Source organism: Coenobita brevimanus, chromosome 71 (genome assembly GCF_032717465.1).
Source record: "Coenobita brevimanus isolate Jiangsu-jjx chromosome 71, ASM3271746v2, whole genome shotgun sequence".
In the NCBI taxonomy this organism is placed as follows: Eukaryota; Metazoa; Arthropoda; class Malacostraca; order Decapoda; family Coenobitidae; genus Coenobita; species Coenobita brevimanus.
In genome coordinates this window covers 50,183,045-50,189,151 of record NC_137024.1, presented here as the reverse complement: position 1 = coordinate 50,189,151, position 6,107 = coordinate 50,183,045, and the positions used below count along the sequence as shown (strand labels likewise).

At 40.4% G+C, this 6,107-nt stretch overlaps 1 protein-coding gene across 2 annotated transcripts in view; it reads right to left on the bottom strand.

The window, feature by feature from the left end:
• The window catches only part of LOC145406638 (terminal nucleotidyltransferase 4B-like), a 170,307-nt gene that overhangs the window by 134,806 nt on the left and 29,394 nt on the right, over positions 1 to 6,107 (bottom strand). The gene's annotated exons all lie outside the window — the stretch shown is intronic.

The following is a 6,107-nucleotide window of genomic DNA, read 5'->3' as shown; positions in this document are numbered from 1 at the left end:
TTTTATACCTAATCACATCAGCAACAACTTGTAGCTGCCCTTACAAGGCATGTAAATGCACTGATGATGGTGTGTTTACATCCAGCTCCCATCAGCTGATGGTTTTATGCTCAGCAATTCAAACGAACCTATACAAACCGAACCCCAAACAGAATTCACTCAATTTAGCCAATGAAATTATCATCGTAATACAGTAAGACCTCATTAAAATGGACTAATTGGTGTCCAAGCCATTCCAAAAAAAAAGGAAAATTCTGATAAAAGAGATATCTGGACTTCCTCCTGCTATCCCAGATTTTTCTGATATATCAGATATTAGTCCAGACTGCACCAATGGTTTTTAAACTGTTTTCACTACCATTGCAGTACTGTACTGTATTCTACCTTCCCTACAATAATCAAATGGTATAAAATACATATAATAATAGTGTACTGTACACTTGTAAACATGTCTAAAAATTACCTTATTGTGGTGAACATAGCTGATGTCGTGAAGCAGTCTGGAGTGCTTCTGGCTTTATCGGACTTTTTCCGACATGTAGGAATTTAGTCCGGTAGCTCCTCGATTCCAATAAAAGTGAATTCCGGTCTACTAAAGTCCATTACATCGAGATTTTACTGTACTGCTTTATTACACAAGACCATCCTAGTTCTCTTTAATTTCTCCTCCTGCTTCCTCCATTCTCAGATAATTTTTTCCATGGTTTGTGATCCATAATGCCTCTTAGCTGCCCTGTTGCCATGTTGTTTAGCATATTCTATTACAGGGAGGTCCTCAAGATGCGAGCAGTTAGGTTCCATTTGGCATAGTCGTATATCAAATTCTCGTATAACGAAACACGTAACTAATGATAAAATATTGGTTGGGTTCAAGGACCTCATCAAAGGCAAGTTTTCCAAGCTAAAATATACGATACCAAATGCACCAAACATACAGCGGAATGTCGAATTTTGACAGTTTAGAATTCGACGATTCAAATTTTGATGCATTTTGGAGTAATCCACATGCCTCACTTTTCAATGCAATATCGCATTTTTTTACGCTCTCAGGGCCAGACTCCAACCAAAACAAGTAAAGATGATATTTTTGATGGAAACCAAAATGCTGGAAGTGAAGGAAAATTATAAGAAACAGTATGAGCCTAACTTAATATGTGACATGTGTCAAGAAGAGAATAAAAATCAACATCATTTATTCATATGTGAAGCATATGACGATATGGCTCAGAGACAATTCACCATGAAGTCAATTCACCCTCAGATAATTCCCCGTCAAAACATGGATGCAGCCAATGGAGAAATGGCAATACAGGAAAGGGCAGAAATACACCAAGTATACTGTACACTTGCTGACAAGGCAATATACACTGGCTGACAGTATGGCAATACAATGCAGAACTACAGTTACTTAACCACAATTATAGTTCACAAAGTTTACAGGGGGTGTGGGCAAAAAATCATGATTTTTACATAGGTAGGTTTGGAGGCCCTGGACCCAAACTAATTTTTCCCATAAGAAGTTCAGTTTAAATTTCAATTATTTGAATTTCCCAATGATTTTTAAGCACCTATGCCAGTCGAAATTCGAAATTCCACTGTATCTCTATTACTGAACTGTAAAGAAAGTGACCTGAAAGAGCAAACAGTATGCAAATAACATGACTGCACATTAAGTAAACATATAAAACATGCATAACACTCATCTCTAGGTGGTAATATTGTGTTGGAGGTGGGAAGCTGGCAGTCGCCAGCTAAGCAGCCAAGCCAGATTCCCAAACCCATATTATCGTACCCGGCACATTAAAATTATTGCTTTTTGATCAAAATCATCGCACTCATAAACAAAGGCATTTCTTCACATACATCGGCAATTACTGTGGAATTAATATACGTGGAGTGATTAATTAACATTATTGAATTTGTTTACCTGTTAAGTACCTATCAGATTATAATACTTGTTATCGTAAGAGTTATGAAATCCTACTGTTGTACTAGTCTTACAGTAGGCTTGTTAATTTTGCAATCCCCAATTTATTTTTCCGCTTATGAAATTATGAAAGTTATCACATGGAAAACAGTGATAAGAAACAGGGAAGTGAGCAGGGAAGTGAAAAAGTTACTGCATGACAGTATTGTGATACCAACTCTAACATATGGAAGTGAACCTTGGACATTGTTGGAAGGACACAAGTCAAGAGTGAAAGCAGTGGAAATGAGTTATTTAAGAGGAGCCTGTGGAGTCATATGGAGACAGAGGCTGACAAATGAGGATATAAAGGAGCGTTGTTGTGTGGATGTGGATGTGATAAGAAGCGTTAGGAGGAACACACTGAGGTAGTCTGGCCATGTGGAGAGGATGGACGGTGAGAGACTGGCGAGGAGAGTGTATGTGAGTGAGGTGGAGGGAGGGAGAGGGAAGGGGAGGCCGAGGATGAGATGGAGGGATGGAATGGAGAGGTATATGAGAGAGGGGGGTGTGAGCTGGGAGCATGGCAGTGAAATGGCAGGGGACAGGGTGACGTGGAAGTGATTTGTTTGTGGCCACCCCATACGGGATTGGGGCGTCTGGCAATAGATAGATAGATAGATCACGTTATCGCATATTGCAAAGTGTGCCAAAATATCGCATTTTACGATAATTATAGCGCGTCTGGCAACACTGCAGCTGAGCAGTCCCACTATTTCTATCTGAGGTTGAGAGAAAACGGTGGTGACTGCGTTTGCTGGGATGACTGAGTCAGAACCCTTCCACCTTGCCCCAGACTGAATGTCATATTATTGGATTTTCAAAATCATATAACAAAAATAGTCCCAAATTTACCCAGGTTGTATCATCAGTTTCTCGTATATTGAGTGGTTGTATAACGGGACCTGCCTGTACCTGTAACTTGAAATGAACAATGTATGCCTGTCTCCTCTGCTTTCATGCCATTCTGGTCATTTGTGAAGGGGTGTCATCTGCTGAGTGACTGTGAAGACAAGACTGGCAATGTCGTCTGCTTCAATGACTGTAATGAGTGCTTTGAATCTCGTGACTGGGATTCATGAATGCTCGTATCTCGTGACTGGGGTTCATGAATGCTTTTATCTCGTGACTAGGATTCAGAAATGCTAGACACTCATGACAGGTTCTTGAGTGCTTGTATCTCATAACTGGGGTTTGTGAGGGTTGGCAAGCTCCTTTCTACAACCAAATCTTCAAGTGCTAAGATGCAGGTTGATATTTTAGTCCATTTTTCTGGGAAAAAAATGTGTCTTATCATACAAGAGATACGATAGTTATTTTCCTACGGCATGTAAGTGTGAATGAGACAAATGGAGCAGGAAAACAAGAAGGTTGCATGCCAGGGGGAACAAAGCATCGTATAGAAACCCCACTGAATGTATGCACTTCATATCCTTTCCAGATGTTTCATGGATGTTCTGGAAGGCTGTCCAGTACCATAAAGGCCAAATCTGAGATCTGCAGAAATTGTCACTAACAACTGAAGCTGCAAACATTAAACACACACACACACACACACACACACACACACACACACACACACACACACACACACACACCTCTATCACTCCAAAAATGACTCTGAACCACTAACTAAAACATAGTACTTTTATCAAACACATTTTTCACTACCAACCCAAAAAATATTGAGAGCATTCAACAACTTTCCACCCAAACTCTGTATATCCCAGACACTTTTTTCATATCCATATTTTTCTTGGACATCATGTCTTTTACCACTATCTGCTGAACAGCAAAAACCAAACAGAAAAACTCCAAACCACTCATGAAACCACTGTGTTCACTGCTCAGCATATATTCTGATGTCTACCTTCCCCTTCTTATAATATTTCATATACTGTACTTTTACAACACACAGCACAGCTGTTCCACATTTATAGCACTCTCCTCTGTCATTACTATTTCAGTATTAAAGTACAATTTCACCCACTCAGGCTTTCTCTACAAGCAGTCCACAACAAAAAGCATTCTTCAGTTTTCATCCGTTAAACTGTCTCACTTTTTTTTCCTTCCCCACAATGATTATTTCTACACCTTCCGAGAAGTTTCACACTTTCTTAAAAATTATCATTATTATTATTATTATAATTCTTCTTCTTCTTATTATTATTATTATCATTATTATATCCCCACTTATATTTAAAAAGCCCTAGACCACCAGGATTCAAACCTGTGGTATCAGGACTACCAGCTTCTTACTATGACCACTCTGCCACACCTCCTCCAAGCACTTTGAACATTTAGCCAGACTATGGAAAACATACATAACTAGAATGGCACTCAGCAGAGCGCATACCTCCGCCATCAACACCCATGCAATATTCATTGAAAATTTTACAAAAATGTTAAAAAACGCCTTGTCTCGGAATGTTAAAGTGGAAAAAAAATCCTGGATCCACACCTTTACCTGGATCTGCAGCAAAATTTAATGGAGTCTATACTGGGCCAAGGCCCATTCTTCTACCAAGTTTCATGTCCTGTTTCCAGGAGTAAACAGCTCCTAGGAGAAGAGTGGAGAATTTGCAAGATAGTGAGAAAATGGCAGAGTATAAGGGCATAGTGGAAGAAAGATTGGGAAGGTATGAGTTAGAGCAGATGGATGGGGTGGAAGACGTATGTAAGATATTTACGGAATAAATAGGCGCAGAGTGTGAGGTGGTTTGTGGAGTGAGGAGGAGATGAAAGCGTGTGCAAGGGACAGCATGGTGGAATGATGAGGTGAAACAAGCTGTGGAACAAAAGAAGAAGGCATATAGTGAATGGTTAGCGAGTAGAGGTAGGCGAGAAGATGAGAGAGAGAAGAGAAAGGTATATGTGACTAGGAGAAGGGAGGTGAAGAGACTGGTGAAGGAGAGTAAGAAAAAAGTGGATGAAGAGTTTGGGAGGAATCTGAGTGTGAAATGGAGGGAGAGTAAGAAATTGTTTTGGAAGGAGGTAAAGAAAGTTACGCAGTGTGAAAGGGGAAATAGAAGGGGAGTGAAAGATAGGAATAATAGATTGTTGGTGGAGAAGAGAGAGAAATTGAGGAGATGGAAGGAGCACTTTGAGGATTTGTTGAATGTAGAGAGTGACAGCAGTGCGAGTATAAGTGGTTGGGGAATGGCTGGGAGGAGGAGAGGTGAGAGGAGGGAGGAAGAGATCAGGACGAAAGGAGTGGAAGCAATGAAGAAAATCAAGTTGGGGAAGGCCCCAGGAATTGATGGAGTGTGTGGTGAAATGCTGAGGTATGGAGGTGAGATTGTTGTGGAATGGATATGGAAGTTGTGTAGATTGGCGTGGGAAGAGGGAAGGGTTCCAGAGGACTGGAAATCAGGTATAACTGTTCCTTTATATAAAGGAAAAGGGGAGAGAGAAGTATGTGGTAACCATAGGGGTATTTGCCTTCTTAGTGTGACTGGTAAAATATATGGTAGAATACTCATTGATAGGGTTAGGCATATGACATAGGAGCTAGCTGGAGAAGAACAAGGGGGATTTAGGAAGGGAAAAGGGTGTGTAGATCAGATATCTGTTCTAAAATGTTTAGTGGAGAAGTATCTAGAGAAGGGAAAGAAAGTGTATGCTGCCATTATGGACTTGGAGAAAGCTTATGACAGAATAGATAGGCAAGGTATGTGGAAGGTATTGAGAGTATATGGAGTGGATGGGAAATTGTTGAATGCTGTGAAGAGTATGTACGAAGGAGCTAGGGCTACGGTGCAACTGGATGGTGAGCTGAGTGAATTTTTTTATCTCAATGTGGGACTGAAACAGGGTTGTGTGATGTCTCCATGGCTGTTTAATATATACATGGATGCGGTTGTAAAGGAGGTGAAGGGTATGGCAGTGGATGTGGGGGTGGCTGTAATGAATGAGGGTGAGATTTGGAAGATTCTGGTGTTGCTGTTTGCTGATGATACAGTATTGTTGAGTGAAGATGAATGGGAGTTGCAAGGTTTGGTGAATGAATTTGGGACAGTGTGTAGGAGAAGGAAGCTGAAAGTTAATGTAAACAAAAGTAAAGTTATGGTGTTTGAGAGGAATGAAGTCACAGAATGTACAGTGAGGTTGGATGGTGAGGATATGGAGAGTGTGAGTGCAT